At 44.0% G+C, this 18,387-nt stretch overlaps 1 pseudogene across 1 annotated transcript; it reads left to right on the top strand.

Moving 5' to 3' along the window:
- Nucleotides 1-94: 94 nt before the first annotated feature.
- Nucleotides 95-17,518, top strand: LOC311111165 (N-acetylgalactosamine-6-sulfatase-like; annotated as a pseudogene). The gene is made up of 14 exons (XR_014615917.1): nucleotides 95-231; nucleotides 568-690; nucleotides 1,638-1,712; nucleotides 1,798-1,900; nucleotides 1,997-2,140; nucleotides 2,773-2,839; nucleotides 3,468-3,595; nucleotides 4,715-4,854; nucleotides 5,112-5,215; nucleotides 8,861-8,997; nucleotides 9,571-9,673; nucleotides 11,945-12,066; nucleotides 16,715-16,832; nucleotides 17,432-17,518. The product of XR_014615917.1 is annotated as an N-acetylgalactosamine-6-sulfatase-like (transcript).
- The last annotated feature ends 869 nt before the right edge of the window (nucleotides 17,519-18,387 follow it).

Below are 18,387 nucleotides of genomic sequence, written 5' to 3'. Positions count from 1 at the left end.
GAATATGCGCAAGTGTTGCGCTCGTGAAAGCAAACAATAATAAAGCGTCATGTGCTTCCTGAATGTGTTATCATGTGACACTTCCTCATTGCTGTTTTCGTCTTGCTTTGTGCAATGGATGTCTGTCTCATTCAAACGTTGATATTGTTTTGTAGTTTAATATGTGGTTTTTGGGCAGAGAATCCTTCAAACAAGTCGACTCCGAACATTATCATCATTCTTATGGATGACGTAAGATGTTGATATCTGTTTAGTTTTGGGAGTGTTACTTTTGGGGGATGAAACTTGAACCCTTAACTTATTTCTTTTATTTCTGTAAAACCTGTGGCATGATTACTCAAATGGAATGCTGTCATGACTGGCTGTGTCCGCTCTGATTATATGCCACGTATGCTTGACACATATTGACATACAATACTACACAGCATGCTTTGTATTTGGTCTCTGTCAGGAAATGGCAACCATTTCTCTGCAACTCTATTTGTGATGTTGTGTTCTAATGTAAAGTCTGCTTATCATAGCATCATGATCCACTGACATTTGACAGCTTGTTCCTCTAATGTTTAGATGGGCTGGGGAGATTTGGGGATTTTGGCCAGCCCTCCAAGGAGACCCCAAACCTTGACTCCATGGCTGCCCAGGGGATGCTGTTCCCCAACTTCTACACAGCTAACCCCCTCTGCTCTCCATGTGGGTGTCAGCTACATACATGTCATACTTGATTAAAATCCCAATCCTCTTGAATTCATAGATATGAAAACATATTACACTGATTATAAAGACAGAAGGAATTCATAGTCTGGATAGCTAGTGTGGTGCCAATTATGGATAGGAATTGGCACCACGTGCATAAGAGCCTGACTGTAAGTGCGACAATCAATGATGACAATTCAATAATAATGTGATTGTCATTGGAGAGGAATAGTTGCAGTGATGGTAACTTCACTGTGATTAAGTGGGATTTGGGTGAGAGGTTGGTGGTAGGTGCAAACAGGAATCCTTCAAAAGCCTTTTGAAACAATGTGATGCATACACCAGAAGCCTAAGCTGTGTGTGCCTGGGTGATAGAGGGGAGAAGATGCATTATGCTAATAGGGATAATACACTATGGAAATATGCTAATTATGCCTAATTTGATCATTTAAATAAACGTGTTATGCAAAATAGATCGACCCTTTTCTTTTTTTCTAATTAATATTGAAGCAAATAAGACCTAATCAATTGCTTATCTCATATGTGTGTGTGATGTGAGTGCCTGATAACTGGCTATTTGTATTAACACCACGGAGAGGGTATTGGAGGATCCAGCCACTGAATGTTAATTAGAAATGTAATCATATACTGAAATGGTACGTGGCTTAATCACAATATTCAGGGTATGCTCCCATATATATTTTTTATTTGAACATATAGCCTGACGCAAAACCCAAATGCAAAGCTCAACTCGGTTCATACATACGTCTGTTTACGTTTTGGTGTTTGCCTTTGTTAAATCTGTGTAATCTGACTAGTTACAAACTGTGGAACGTTGCGTAAAATCACATGCAGCCTCTCCCACATTAACTACGCATTCAGCTGATCATTTAAATAGTTTATCAAAACATGATGTTGATGTCTCTTATCCTATTACTCCTTAGCCAGAGCTTCACTTCTGACAGGACGATTACCAGTTAGAAATGGATTCTATACCACCAATGCCCATGCCAGGAATGGTGAGCTCTCACTCTATCTCTCTCTTGAGTTCTATTTTCCTAGCTGCTTTGCCACACAAATTAATGTAACCCCTGACCTTTGCAGCCTACACACCCCAGGAGATAGTAGGAGGGATCTCAAAGGATGAAATTCTATTACCACAGGTACTGAAGAAGAAGGGTTATGTCAACAAGATCATCGGCAAGTGGTGGGCACCATTCATCTCGATCTCATTTGAAGTGGTAACAATAGTGACAGTTCTAATTCTGTGTTTCTCCTTCTCCCATCATTTTCCTGGCCTAAGGCATCTTGGTCACAGAGCTCACCACCTACCTCTGGAGCATGGTTTTGATGAATGGTTTGGTGCTCCAAACTGCCACTTCGGTCCCTACAACAGCAGTGACCGGCCTAATGTCCCGGTCTACAACAACTCTCAGAGGGTGGGAAGGTATACACTCACTCCCGCACTCACATAGAACAGAAAACATAAAAATCCTCTCTCCCTTTCAGTGTTTGACTCAGCTGGCTGCTCCTCTGGATGAGGATAGTTTTTTTTACTCCTCTTCTCTGTACCAGCTGCGCTTGTGTATTCCATTTTCCGCCCATTTGTTTTCCCCAAAACAGCCATATGTGTATTCAGGGTCATTGGCGCTAGCAGGCGGGCGCTTTTTGTGCTTAGCCGTGGGTTTAATCAGCATAGCGTACCTGAGCCTGGACAGACGCACACACACGCACCCAGGAGACGGCAGGTTGCGTTGGCGGTGTGTGAGGACACCTGGAACAGCCCGAGCATGAGAGAGACGGCGAGCGCTGCTGCGTCTACCACTCCACGCTTCAGTACTATCTCATAACAGTTCCCCTACTCTTCAGAGACTTCTCGAATCTGCTTCTCTAAACTCCCCTCTAATCACAGCCTGGGAGGACGGGCTTCTCAAAGTCTGTTGCTGGGTTTTTGGAATAAAACGTATTGTTTATTAAATAACCACGGTGTGAGTTTTGTGTATGAGTCATATTGATAATTAAGAACTATTGTACTTATGTAGATGTCATGGAAACTAATGAAGTACATTTGTTTTCCAGATATTATGAGGAGTTTGGGATCGATAAGAAAACTGGAGAATCTAACCTCACACAAATCTACTAAAAGGTAAGTGAGTGAGTGGCAGACGTCCGTCCAAGTTCATCCTTCCAAATACTACTTGTAATAGGAATTTCCAGGTGATCAAAAAGGAGAGCAGTCATTGATAAAGCCAATCAAAATCAATCCAGTTTAATTACAAGTTACAACAGGGAGACACCTCCAGCACAGAAGCAGAGAAAATGTCTAACTCGCCTTCTCTAAGCAGGCCCTTATATTCTAATCTCACAGCACTAATGTTCTGTAAACACCCGCTGAGAGGCGGGTAGGAAGTCACAACATCAGCTGCTACAGAATCGCACAGTGTCACAGAATATAATAACAATTAATGTCCCCGGTCCTTGTACCTCCAGTCTGGCGTCAATCACTATCAACAGATATGAGAACAATCCATAACATTCAGTATCAAGTCTAGTGACAAATGAGTGTCCCAAATACAACACTGGAAATCATGTGTATTACATAAAGAGAAAACATATAAATATGCTAAGCATTGTGTTAATTACTTTTAACTGAATATTAATTTATTAATCTTAAATGTTCCCATTACACTATTGTTCTCTGTCAGTTTTGTAGTGACTTTTCTGGATGGCATCTGGTCTGATAGCAGACTATGATCTAATTTCTTTCCCTCCAGGAAGGCCTTGACTTCATATTTCACCAAAACATGGCCCAGCGGCCATTTTTTCTCTACTGGACAGCAGACGCCACGCACGCTCCGGTCTACGCTTCAAAACGGTTCCTGGGGAAGAGCCAGAGCGGGCGGTAGGATCACAACACTTGAAGCTACAATCACAATTTGTCAATAATAATGCCATATCTAGAAACGGACACTTAGTTGAATAGTCTTACACAGAGACATGTGATGTGTTGCTGACAAAGCATGGAGAGTTTCTTCCAGAGCAGAGGGTTTGGACACCCTCTTGGTTATTAACCTGTATCATTGCTGGCTTTGTTGATCTGGCTATTATAGGACCTAATTAGTCCATATCTCTTGATGATATTCTACCCCAGTACAGTATTTCAGTTTTTGTACAATGTTTACCAAACTGGCTTGTTGTTTTAAAGCTCTGCTTGGATCTCTGGGTCTTAGGCCATTGATTTAGGGGCTTTGTGAATGTGTGCAGTGGATGAGCTGTGCCTGCAGCATTGTTACAGGGTGGGGAAAGTCATTACATTAGCATGAGCCACTGGGTATTCTACTAGGTGATCTATCTCCCATCTCACACCTGGAAACGTGAGCAGAATTAGATGCCACTTGGAAAAACAGAATCACGGTATCAACATGCAGATTCAAAAAATGAAATGAGAAAGATATTGTAATAATGAAGAGAAGAAAAAAACCTGTTTCCTGCTCTGAGGATATTTGTCAATTAAATGTCGATTTTTCACACCTCTTTGCCCCTCTGTGGTTGTGGTGAGGGTAAAGGGATGTGTTGCTCGTCAGGGCTCAGGTCACTTAGTATTCCTCTCAGTCTCAGTGAATACTCAGGCCTCACTAAGCAGGCATTTCTTCAGAATGCCAAATGAGGTTTTTGTTGACAGAGAAATGGATCAGAGATTCAAAGTATTAGCCAGGTGCCTGGGATAGGTGGCTCACACTGAGATGGAATACTTTTCTATTTTTTCCAACAGGCTTTTAGTCCATGTTTTTGTTGGTGAAAACTCTTGTTGCTAAATACCAAATGTTTTATAGTAAATACCTAATTTACCTCCATGTTTTCTAGGAGAATGTAGCTTGGTTGATGGGTTTGCCTAGCCCTAGTGTCTACACATACCTGTCTGTCTGTCGGTTTGTCTGTCAGTCTGTCTATGGTGAGTTGGGATTGGGCATTTGAAGTTCCTGAGATACTGTAGTTTGAGTGGCTTGTGTGTGTACTGCAGGTACGGTGATGCAGTGATGGAGCTGGACTACAGTGTTGGACAGATGCTGGCCCGGCTGCGTGCTCTGGGCATCGACAAGGACACCTTTGTGTTCTTCACCTCAGACAACGGGGCTGCAGTGATGTCCGGCCCCAAGCAAAGTAAGAGCTGCACACCATAATTAAGTCTCTCAACTCATCCCCTGATACCAGAAAATGCAATTACATGCTGCTTTCTTAAAGTTCTTGTATAAATGCATGTATGGATGGATATGAGTAATGTACTCTATGTCTATGAGTAGTATGTGTGGGTGTTTTCTTTGTTTGGAGCTCCTTTCAGTTGTGTATAAAGTAAGTTGTTTTAGTAATCTCTTTATCATGGTGCTTAGTGTATGACTGATGTGTTTCTGTCCCCTGAGGTGGCAGTAACGGCCCGTTCCTCTGTGGGAAAGAAACTACGTTTGAGGGGGGCATGAGGGAACCTGCCATCGCCTGGTGGCCTGGACACATCCCAGCAGGCATGGTGAGAACTCTTCTCTTTCTCTGTTATACCTGTCCGGAACATCTCCAGGTTCCAGGTGTTCTAGATATGTTCTAGGGGTTCTACTTGTCTGGAGTTATGGAACATCTGGTGTTTACACACATAAATGAGACACACTGTAGTGTTATCTGTCTGTAAGCAGCTGGGTTTTCAAGCAGGTACCACATTATAAAGTAATTACAGTTAGTCATTTCAGTAATCGTCTCTCTCATATCATTGTAGTTCTTTGTTTTGATTGTGTATCAATGTCCTCAACATCATCACAACTCTACTCTCCTCAGGTGCTGGCATTGCAAAATCAAACACACCATTTTTTTGTTTGAACGTGTGGGTGTCCGCGCGTGTGGGTGTGTATGTCTGTGCAAGTGTGGACTTTTTTCAAATATTTTTTGAGGTGGCAAGGTTCATCTTCTTAACCGCCCCCCTTACCTCTCTTCCTCCTCTGTGAGCCTGTGAGGAAGACTTTCCCCCTGATCCGCTAAGCCTGTGCGTTCTGCAAATGACTTTTAATTGTATTAGGGGCAGCTGTGACACGGGGCTGTGGCGCAGAGGGATTTTTGGAGGAGCGAGCGGAGGAAGCAGTCTGTAGGCTGAAGTAAGCCCTGCCCCCGGCTCATATCTGAGGGGTGTGCTGTGGCCTGATAGTACTGCAGAGTGGCGAGGGAGAGGGGGATTGGGAGCGTCTTAAGCGGATAATCTGTTTGTGTGTTTGCTGAGGTTGGATTGAGCTGTAATGAGGGCTTCTGTATCTGAATATGCCAGGCACACAGGATAAAGGACAGAAAAAAAGAGAAGTAAAGGGGTAGTTGGTAGAAGAGAGGGAAGGGTGCACCCGGTGCAGTGCTCTATAGGGTTGGTTCTGGAAAATATGGCAGTGCCAGGGAGGGTTTTGTATGCAGGGTCTTTGGTGTGCTGGTGCAGTGCCATGACAGCCCAACCTCTGTGACTACGTGTGTCTGTAGCAGCTGCTGGCGGGTTAACCAGAGAAATGACTCCAGATGAAACACTTCTGAGAACAGAGTATTGTGAACGAGGCACCACTGCTATGCTGAAGAACAGGGATCATCAACTGGATTCAGCCACGGGACAATTTTTTCTTGAGAGGATGGTCAAGGGTCCGGAACATAATTACAAATATTTTGTAGACTGCAAATTGACCGCAAGAAGCCCAAACAGATATAATATTTGACTAAAACATAATTATTTCAAGCCTTGCTTACATTTGTATACGATCACGTCTCTCTATTATGTGTGGGAATACTTGGGAACAGATTTCCAAAATTAAAATCACTTGGAGCTGATTTGTTGGGGTTTTTACAGTCTTTTTTTATGTCCAAGAATTACCCAAAAAAATATTATAATACATTCGGGCCGCCAGTTGGGGAACCCTGCTGAAGACCATCTGTGGCTTTAGTCTGTGGATTTGGCAGTAATACATGGGACTAGCTCCTCTGTGAGTCTATGACAAAGCAGCATTGTTGTATGGGTCTCATTTCATCTCCCTGCTGCTGGGGAGGATGGCCAAAGAGATGATTTCCCTCTCTGTTGCTTTGTGCGGTGCTGAAATCTCCCTGTTCATCTGCACATTGAAAAGTTTCATAAGCCCTAAACATAAATGCTGCACATAATGAACAGCCACACATGCTACATCACTTTTGTTAGGTGGATTGTTGGTACAGGGACCAGCAAACATTAACAAGGCCTACTCTAAATAGTTTCGGATTAAACGTGTTTTCAGGTTAAAAACTACAGCTATTATACGTACATATATCATATCAAATCATCATTGATGAAGTTGACACACTGATAGGAGTCATAGGTCTGGTTGGACTAGTTTCAGGTTAGGCTAGGTAAAGTTATTTTCTGACATTCTCACACTCATTATAAGAATCTTCAACAGAGGAAGAAGACAATCTGTGTGAACGCCACAGTGTTATTGCACAGTGATTTGATAGGTTAAAGTAACACAAAAATATGAAAGTTGGAAGTTTATCAGTGTGTAGATTAACCTAGCATGCCATTGTGACTGTACAGCACATAGCTCTAATGAAAGTGTTAGTTGTTAGTATTGAGGGACAGATAGAGTTTTGGGAGATGTGTTGGAATGAGAGAGATGAGCTTGACGGCAGGAGCCGGGCACAGGTTCACATTCCCCCGGTGACTGAGGGGCCGCGGTGGGATGAGGCTGGCTGGCTGGCTGGGATGGAGGGGGAAAGGGGGGCTTTTCCCCCCAACACTGCTGCTGCCACCGTCACAATCCCTTTTGTTGTGTTTATCAGCTGGGAGACACGGAGCCTGAGTGCATTAGACAGGGATAGCAGGTCTGCCACGTCAGATAACTACCACCAGGGTTTAACCAAGAAACACACAGAAGAAAAAAAGGCTGGCAAAAAGACAGAAAGAAATGTACAGAATGGAGAGAAAAGTGGAAATTGAAATAAATGGGAGATAATGAAATGGTCTCTTTCAACTATTTAGACTTTAAAATGGTTAGCATTTTTTGGTGGAGGATTTAGGGTTGTCTGTGCTAGCTCGTAGTCAACTTCATTAATTGTCCTCTTTGATTTCTCCTTTTTTTCTCCTCTAGTTTTTTTCTGCCGTGTGTGTGTTAAGCGTGAGAGTGCAGATAATGGAATGTGTTGCAGGGCCCTTTCTGGCTGGTGCAGTGGCTGCGGGAGAAAAGGGAATTCATTTTGGTGGTGTGTGCAGGCAGCTGATAGGAGCATGGCGGCACATGGCGGCGCAGCTGCTCTGGGCTGATAGCACTATCTGATTGTGAGCGTGCCGTCTCCCTCAAAGGGCTGCTCAGGAGAGAATGGAATGGAAGATCAAGGATGACAGTGAAAAAATTGCATTTTATCTGAAAATAGTTCAAAGTTTATAAATAAAATAAAGCTTTTCACAGGGACTGGGGAAGGGAGATAAAACAGCCAGCTCTAGCCCGGGCCTCATCTTCCCTCTTTTTCCTCACTCCTCTTTTTCTCCTAATTTACAGAGGCGTTTGTGAGGTTTATAATAAACCTGCGAGCGCAGATTATAGAGGAGACTGAAGAAATGCATCATCAGGACTCCCTCCCCGCCCCCCTCCACTCCACCCCATCCCCTGTAATGGTGGGCTTTCATAGGGGGTGCGTGCACACTGTTGGCCATTGTGCTGTCGTGTTGGGTTTCATGCATGGAGAGGGATCCCTTGGTGTCTCTGCAGGCTGCTGGTGTATCACAGCCTCCCAGTAGTGTGAATCACTGTGCTTTAAGGAGAAGTTCTCTCTGCTCCCCAGCCCTGCTCTGATCACTGCACTTCACAAGGCTTCCGCGCTGCGCTGTTCAGGGTCCTAACATGGACACTCACTGCAGCTTTGGAGGAGACGATCATGCATTTTGACAGGATATTAATTGATTAAAGCAAATAAAGTCTTGTAATTTGGGAACAAAGTTTTAGTATTTGTAATTAAATTGATCAGTATGTGCATTGCTCTGGCACATATGGATGCCCATGCAAGGTATCTAACGTCCTACAACAATCGCTGTTAAACTTTCATGTCAGCACCCATAGACAATGTGATTCTGTCTGGATTAGAATTCCAGTGTGTTACAGTTCAATACCAGGACTCTTTCTCCCATCTCCAGGTGAGCCAGCAGCTGGGGACTGTAATGGATCTGTTCAGCACCAGTCTGTCTGTGGCTGGCCTCAGTGTTCCAGACGACAGGCTCATAGATGGACTGGACCTCAGCCCTGTCCTCCACAACAACACACTCATCAACAGGTTAGAACTCGCAGCTGACAGAGGCTTAAATTGCCCTGTCAGAGGGATTCATGCATGTAAGATAAGGTGATGAAGATGTGTTCTGTATACTGTTTATATGCTTACCCTCCTAACTTGGTCTGCAAACATAACTTGAACTTGACCAGCAAAACCATGGACCACTCAATAAGAGTTCCATCACATGCAAGTCTGAAGTTAGGATTTGGCTTTGAGAGTTGGCTCAGAGGTCAGCTATGCCCTCTGCTGGTCACGGTACTTTGGGAGTTCGTGCCCCTGCTGTAAGATGGCCAGGCAGATGTAGGCTTGGGCAGAGCAGTGGTGGCAGTGCCCCCTGTAGGGAGGCTGCTGGCTGGGGCCCAGGGAGAGGGACCACCCTGGTGGATAAGGTGTTCCACCAAGCACATAATGGGATGAGCCATGGCTGCATGATGGTGGTGGTGGTGGTGGGGCGCAAGCCTGGGAGGGGAGGGAGGGCCAGGCAGCGCAGCGCAGGAGGTGGGGCCTGGAGCTGAGAGAGGGCTGCTGCTTATCACAGGAATCCAGCAGTCACCAATCCCATTTCACACCCAACAGGCCCATCTTCTATTACCGCGGCAACGAGATGATGGCAGTCAGGGTTGGGCCCTACAAGGCCCACTATTGGATGTGGAGCAACTCGTGGGAGGAGTTTAACCAGGTGAGTCACTTTCAGTGACTGTTGTGTGTATTTGTCTCTCTCTCTCGCGCGTTCTCTCGCTTGCTCTCTCTCTCTCTTTCTCTCTGACTGTAGTTTATCTCTCATTATCTCTCTCTCTCTCTTCCCCACGCCCTCAACAAGCCATACAGAATGCTCTCCAAAAAAACACATTTGGTAGTCAGTGTTATCTTGAAAACAGCTCATCAAGTGGCTGTTGTGTACATCAGTGGCTAATGAATATTAATGAGGACACCCCACTTCACCAAAGTGCTATCATTCATCAGCACTGCCTGTCGCTGGTGGAGCGTTCTGCCCTCCTGCTGAGTATCCTACTCTTCCCTCCTGTGCCCTGAGGAGTGAGAATGTGTTCTCTCCTCCTCTTGGCACCCTTTAAAACATGTCCTGCTCCTCTCCCTCAGAAACCTCTGTTTTAAACGTGCAAGTTTGTATTATGCCCGATCGGTTGCTTAAATTGCTCTCTCCTAGAGGGCTGCTGAATCAATAGCAGCCTCCTTTATCAGCTCATGTGAACTGGAGTGGAACTTCACAAATAATGATGTCTGATTGCCTGTGAGTTGCCTATCGATTGGTGTGTGTGCGTGCGTGTGTCCGTGAATGTGTGTCTGCGAGCAAAGGATGGTTTGAAGAGGAGGCTCTGGGTCTCCAAAGCTGACTCTGAGAGTTAACGTGTCGGGTCTCCACCAGAATGGGCAGAAAGCGTTCAGAGCTTTACAATGACGCTTGACCCTCACATCTCACCCGAGCATCCATCACACAGAAAAACCACTCTATATTTGAAGCGGTTTTAAATGGTCTGAATATTGTGGTGAAACGTTGATCCATCATTCCAGCTTACCATTTTCTTACCAGTTTTAAGTAATGTTGTGTATTTACTATTTATGTTCAGTAAAAAATAAAACGAGGATGGTGTGTCTTTCTGAACTTGAAATTCAATTATGGCTTTTATAGCCATGAGCTCTACTGTGATTTTTCTGGTGAAATCCAAGAGATTCAGTGATGTGCAAAATTAGACATTTCACAGGGGTAAGTGGTTTTCATCAAACACTCTTGTTGGATGGTGTGGTAATGGTGTGAGGTATTCTATTGTGTTGGGAATGGGACCCGTCTGTATCTGATGTTATCTGCTCGGCCTTGTCTTTGGTGGGTAGCATACTGTTAATAATCATTTTCTTTGAGGAAAATATTCAACCAAAATTCTACTTTTGCATTCCATTTTATGTCCCTTGATTTATCCCCTCGTCTTATAATGTTGACTACTTTACTCCATCTTTAAAAGAACATTGCTGTATGATCTGCTATATTATTAATACCATGGGATATATGCAGTTCTGCTGTGTCTTCTTCTTGGATACAGATAAAAAAGGGCTTTCTCACAGTCCAGAGGGATTTAGGCTATTTTACATTTCTAAGACCACAGCACAGAGACTGCTTCAGTACCGTATGTGGGTAAGTCTGGATCATAGTGGGCTGTGCAGTGTACTGAAGTGAGGTGTGTGTGTGTGCACGCGCTCGTGCCTGTGCTCCTTTGAGCGTGGCTGTTTGTGGTCCCAGAGGGGGGGGGTAGGTAGAGTGCCTTACAGATGAGTGCTCTCTCAATATTAGTTGTGTTGCTCACAAGGGCACCTGAGAGGTCTCCCCAGGGGGTCTGGAGGGGGCTGTGACTCAATCAGCCTCTGATCAGAGCCAGGCTGCTACCCCAGAGGAGGGGTGGGCGGGTGGGGTGGGGGGGGAATATAGGGGAGCAAGCATGCACACTTTTGGGGGTCGGCAAGACAAATGTACAGGCCATGACCCCACATTCTGACTAGCAGATAGAATAGTCACATAAGTAACAGTCACATGCATACCGTAGCCCCAGGGTAGAGAGAACAGGTTGACAGGTTGGAGGTGAGGAAGACATGATACTATATACCAAACAGATATAGTCACACACACTATACACTGTACTGTACACATCTACACTCAGCTCCCTTGGACAGATTCCTCCATACCTTCAAAAAGAGAGACGGTATCTCATGTTCAGGTGTGCAGTGAGAGTGTCGGTCTGTAGGTGGACATCATTGACAGCACACTGCATCTTGCCATCCATCTTGTCTTTTTAATTGAATTTTCTTTTCAAGGGCACTTTCTCATTGTCAGTTCAGTTGAAATAGGTTATCTGTTACCACCACATTCTCCATTGTCCTCTGTGAAGTGGGTGTTAGAAGCTAAAGATCAATTGTGTGTCTATGTGTGTGTCCACTCTTACAGGGCATTAACTTCTGCCCAGGCCAAGAGGTGGCAGGCGTGACCACCCACACCCAACAGGACCACACCATGCGGCCACTCATCTTCCACCTGGGGCGGGACCCCGGGGAGAAATACCCTATCAGGTGAGTGCTCACTAAAACAAACAAAGATTTCCTGGTGTACTGTTAGATTGTACTGAACGTAAAGTGAAAAGCAAGGGAAATATAGACAGGGCTTGGTGTTGGTCAGCCAATCTCCACACAGCTCAACAAACAGCAGGCCTCTGGTTAAATAAGAGAAGACGAGAAGGAGGAGGAGGAGGAGGAGGAGGAGGAGGGGGTTGTAGGATGTTGGGGGACAGAATCTATGGGATCAATACTGATCCAGTTGTGTGAAAGAGGTGCGGTGAGGACTGAAGATTGATCTGTGCAGCCCCAGACTGGCTGATTAAACACTACTCTTTGTGATTGCAAATAGCTCTTTAAAGATCGCTATCTCGCCTCAGACCCACTGCTGGAAGTTAAAATTGCAAGACAAATTGTTCTCATATAAATCAAAAGGGAGTGCTGTTTAATGGACTTTTGTGTGCCTTCGAACATGAACCCTTAGTAGAGTTAAAAGTCACTGGAAAAAGGCAATGGTGTAAAAAAACAGTTGGATGTTAGTTTTTATTTAGAATACCTTTTCATTTTGTTCTATACATTAAATGTAATTGTGATGGTTTGAAAATGTGGACAACCATGGCCTTAACTGTACTTAAGAGTACAAAAGAAGCATTATTCATTCTCTATTCTTTTTTCCTTCATTTTTTTATTGGCAAAGACACTCCGAGATGAACAAAAGCATGACATACATTCATATAGTTTTCAGAATGATTTGATGAGGGAATACAATTTCCTATTATCTAGCTTTCTCTCTGATCCGTCTTCATTCTCCTTAATGTTTTCTTCAGTCGGATTAGCTCCTGTCCCCCAGGCTGTTTCACCCCCTCTGGCTGGCTCCCTCCCTCACCATTTCTCTATACGTCTCTCTTTCTCTCTCTCTTTCTTCCTCTCTCACTTTATCCCTCTCTCCTCTCTTAATCTCCCCCACACTCCTTTTCTCTCTCGAAGGGAGATGGAATAATTAAACATTCATGTTGTTTTTGATCAGCCCATCTCATCTCTGCTCTCTTCTATTCAATCAGCCAAATTAAAAACAGAAAAATCTATAGCTGTGCTGTGTTGAATGCGTTGGAGAGTTTTTTTTGGCTGTGTCCCAGACTTATGGAGAGGAGGAGCTGGTTTGGCACCTGGAGAGAGGACCCTGCGTCCCCCCTCTCCAAGTGAGTGGGGGTCATTGTGGTGGTCTGTGAGGTCACAATATTCCAGCCCCATCTCTCCAGCCCCAGTAATGACACCCAGCCACCCTCCCCTTTCCTCCCTCTCTCTGTTTCCCTCTCCTGTCTGTGTGTCAGGCAGGCTGCTGGCCATGTGCTCCTTGGGCACCCAGCTGGACCGGCTGGCCGTCATTAATCTCTGTCTCCACCTAAAGAGCCACTTAAGATGATGTAGGGCCTGTCTGCACACATACCTTCAGTTCTATGGCAGGCTGATACAACAGCAGTAACACACACTGCCCAGGCAGTCGCTCCACTGTCCCAGCCTCTTAGGATACATGGACACACTCACTAGAGACCTGCTGGTGGAATCCAGGGGAATAAAGAAGATGCTTTTCCATTAATATCTGAATTAGTATATTTCATATTTTGTGTTTATCTCATTGATATACAATAACAAGACAATCACAAGCACACAGAGATCGGCATTCTACCGCTGCATCTAGTGAGAGATTTAGATAAAAAAATTATTCCGATTGTCAGTGAATTTACGGGTAAGCGTTTTCAGACTGTACATGAGCACATGAAATTGTTCTTATTAGTCCACTTCTATTGGTGTGGTAGATTACTCCTCCTGTGGGTAGTAGATCAGTGTGAAGGTGTGGCTGATTGGGTCCAGTGTATAGTAAGACAGCCCAGTTCTCCCTGCCTGTGTCCCAGTGGGACTGGACTTATCCCTGCTCCTGCCTCCTGCTGCTCCGGCACACTTCCCCTGGGCCCTCGTCACCATGTGCTGAGCACTTAAGTCCCAGCCTGCCTCGGGCTAATGTAGCAGGCAGCCCTGCACACTCTGGCCTCATCTGTTGCCGACAAGCACTTCAGCCCCCAATCAATAGTCCTCACCGAATTGCTCAATTTCCACAGGAGGAGGAGAAAGGGCAGAGGTATTTGATTGTCTCTTCAATTCCCTCTGCTTGATGCCTGCTGCTGTGTGTGTGTGTGTGTGTGTGTGTGTGTGTGTGTGTGTGTGTGTGTGTGTGTGTGTGTGTGTGTGTGTGTGTGTGTGTGTGTGTGTGTGTGTGTGTGTGTGTGTGTGTGTGTGTGTGTGTGTGTGTGTGTGTGTGTGTGTGTGTGTGTGTGAGTGTGTGTGTGTGTGTGTGAGTGTGTGTGTGTGTGTTCGCTCTACCAGTGGGGTTATGAATCACTAATCAGAGTGTGGTGACACACCTGAGCAATGCCGCCTTCCCCCTGGGTGTCATGCATTATAAATCAAAAGACTTCATTTGCATGCAGTGTTATTATTATTCCAGTTTTTGCTTTTGCACAAGTGAGCTAAGGGTTATAGTAATGATAATGAGGCTGTGCTGACTGGAGTTTTCTTTGTTTATTTATGGAGAGGGAGGAGAGAAATAAATATGTTTTTATCTATATATTTTTAGGGTTAGGGTGCTCAATACATAGACAAAGAATAGTCTGTTAACTCAAAAAGGGCTGAGTGTACACTTTGCACACCACACAAAGCTGCTGAGGGGAGGACAGCTCCTAATAATCACTGGAATGGATTTAATGGAATGGTATCAAACACATGGGTGCTCTGTAGCTCAGCTGGTAGAGCACGGCGCTTATAACGCCAAGGTAGTGGGTTCGATCCCCGGGACCACCCATACACAAAAAAAAAATGTATGCACGCATGACTGTAAGTCGCTTTGGATAAAAGCGTCTGCTAAATGGCATATTATATATTATTATTATTATTATTATATTATTATTATTATTATTATTATTATATTATTATTACATGGAAACCACCATGTGTTTGATGAGTTCGATACCATTCCAACTATTCCGTTCCAGCTATTACTATTAGCCTGTCCTCCCCAATTAAGGTGCCACCAGCCGCCTGTGTTGCACACTGTGTTTGGTCTGGCTCTGATGTATGGTTCTAATATTTAGTGAGATAAAGCAGCTTCAGAAGTTATCTGAAAATGAATCACAGTGATCAATACAGAGCAGAGAACAGATAGGATGGTAAGGAAATCTTCATCATTTTGATCAAGATATTGTCTTTGGTTCATGAAGCAGAATTTGTGATTTCAAATACATACATAGTAAAATTTAGTCTGAAATGGAACACTTGTTTCTATAGAAACCTTTACTCATTAAAGATATGATCAAGGCCGTGGTATGTTATGATTCTGGGTCATTACACAGTATTGCGTCACCACGCAACCATAAGAAATAACCACCAAGCCAAGCCGGAGAGCAGATGGTAAGTTTAGACTGCCATGGCCTTGTTAAGGACCTAAAGGTAGAGTAGTGATGATGGGAGAGCAGAGGGTGTGAATATAGGAGTAGCACATGGCTGAGGAAGAGGGGAGCAGGTGCTATTGTGTGGCGGAAGCCCCACTGCCCTCTGGGAGGATGGGAGGTGGAGGGGAGGTGTGAGCCGGACAGGGCCTGGGGTTATTACACTAATTGACACTTCACCTCGCACACGCGCACACCCTCCCCAGGGGCCAATCAGAGAGCTGGCTTTGGGGAGGGGCGGGGGGGGGGGGGGGGGGCGGAGCTGACACAGGTGCTGCCTGCGACTGTATTATGGGTGTAATTGCACTGGTGATATTTGTCTATCCACGTGTCGCGCCACCAACCGCCCACTCCCCCCAAACACAGAGAGCCCATTAACCCTACAGGTCCTATTGAGAGCAGACAGAGCAGTGCTCCTTTGAAACACATCAGGGCCTCTGCGTTTTACACACTGAATATAATAATGCACAGAGGTGCTCCGCCGTGTCCAACAAGAATAATTGAGAGACAGGGGATGGGGAACATGGCCAATCCTGCTGAGAGGGCTCCCCAAAGGGGCAGTGTGTGTGTGTTTGTTGTCAAAAGGCTCTTAAACTAGTGTTTCAGTCATTAGTGTGTACATTCGCTATGGATTATATCAGTTGTTTAAAGGCAGACAGGTGCCATACAATGGTAATAGATAGTAATTTTAGGCTGCACAGCACATGGAAGCTAAGCTGCAGATTTCTGAAAAATGTTTTGCTAATCATACAGAGATTGTTTTACACTGGTCTATATTGTGGGTCTACTGTGTTTGTGTGTGAATGTGCATTTGTGTAAGCAGTGACCTTCTGTTCTGTCTATATGCTGTGACTGACATCTATTCTCTGGGTTAAATTGTATAACCAGGCCATTGGTGTGGTGTGTGTTGTGTGTGGGAGAAGGTGAAAACCTGAGTGTTTGTCCTTGGCCACGCTCTGATTGGAGAGCCTCATACATCTGTTCAGACATTTTAGGTGAATCTGTGTGTCTGTGTTAGTATGTGAATACAAGGTGTGGTTGTATTCCTTTACTGTGCTGTTGTAATTCTGGATGGTGTGACCATATGCCAATATTGACTGACTGTTATGTTTGTATGTGTGGTGAGTGTTTTGCACAAATACTTATGTCTGTGTGTTTCTCTGCAGTGTTGTGACTAAGGAGTACCAGAATGCACTGAGTCGGATCACACCAGTGGTGGAGAAGCATAAGAAGGGTCTGGTACCAGGTGTGCCCCAGCTCAATATGTGTGACATGGCTGTCATGGTAAGATCAATACTCCACAGAAGGTCCATTCCCCATGTAACCTCTTTTAACTTGTTTCATATAATACATTTTATTTCATAGTATTGTTCTGTGGCTTTCGTTTTCAGTGTTAACATCTCTGACTAGTGTGTTCTTTCTCAAAGAAAATGAGGAAGGGCTTGCTGTAGTGACGCCTTTTCTCATTTCCTGTATCTTTTTATAATGGTGAATGCTTTCAGTAAACTATGTGGGCACAATTTCAGTTTTCTTTCCCTTTGTTAGTCTATTATTTTACAATCTTATTGTTATTTGTGGAAAAACACAGCAGTGTGATTCTTGGACCTTTTGTCCCAACAACTGTTTTTGTGGTTTTAGCTGCTTTTGGAATATTTAGGGAAAGTCTGTCTCATTGTTATTGGTTTTTACAAAACAGCTAAAAATAAACATTGTTTTGTATGCTCATTGCTAAAGCACTGTTTGTCCATGAATCAGAGATATGTGTATCACTAGTGTAGCAGCATCTCCCCCATGTGGTTTCCTTGGAGAACATAATGTAAATCCTGTTCAGCTCAGGTGAATGAATGTGTAAGAATGTTTTCTGTGGTTTCTTTCACTAACAGAACTGGGCACCTCCAGGATGTGAAAAGTTAGGGAAATGCCTTAAAGCCCCCAAGTCACAGCCCTGGAATTGTGACTGGCCACACTAGCTAACTGTTTCAGAGTCACCCTGGGAAAAGGGAGGATGTCTTGAAGAAGAGCATTTTCAGGAATTCAACTTGAATTTGTATTAGTTTTTAACTTGTAATGTTGAAACAGAACAAAATGTGGTTTGAATGAAGGACATTAACAATGAGATGAATGCTGTCTGGGTACCATATTATTATTAATAGAATGAAGCTTTTTGTTAATGATGCCATATCTGTAGATTTTTTCTCTCTCTTTACTTACTTATGCACTATTGTGGAATACTTTTTTCAACTGGAATAAAACAATGTTTATTTTTTATGCAACGTTGTCATTCAAAATGCTCTTATGAGATGTTTTCTAGTTGGTGACAGATTTAAGATTTCTGCCTCAATCGATGGGTCGTCTTTTTATAAAAGAAATCTCAAAGAGCTTCATAAACAAACAAATAAACAGGCAATATATCATGACAGGTCAACCAATAGAGGCCAAGTCTTTGAATGCTGCATACTCTGCAGATGGAGAGGGTCAGTTCGTGGCTTGAGCAGAGGGAACTGGTCAGATGGTAAATATGGAGTCTGCTGATGATCTTGTACAGGGCAAGTCTGTGAACCAGCCTGAGTCATATAGCCACTGGAATTATCCTCTTCCACTCTGTGAAGCACCTACTTGGGTGATGCCTCGGCATTCATCTCACTATTATGAGAGGAATTTTAATATAATTATGGTTAACCCCGCCTATTTATACATTTTATCTTTTTTTAAAAATATTTTAAACGTAACCTTAACCACACTGCTAACCGTATGTCTACCCTAACCTTAAATTACGACCAAAAAGCAAATGTTTGTTGTCATAAATGTTTACGATATAGGCAGCTAATTCTGACTTTGT

Source organism: Coregonus lavaretus (genome assembly GCF_964263955.1).
Source record: "Coregonus lavaretus genome assembly, chromosome: 37".
Classification (NCBI taxonomy): domain Eukaryota; kingdom Metazoa; phylum Chordata; class Actinopteri; order Salmoniformes; family Salmonidae; genus Coregonus; species Coregonus lavaretus.
Note: the sequence above shows the minus strand (reverse complement) of the source record. Positions and strands in the feature narration are given on the sequence as shown.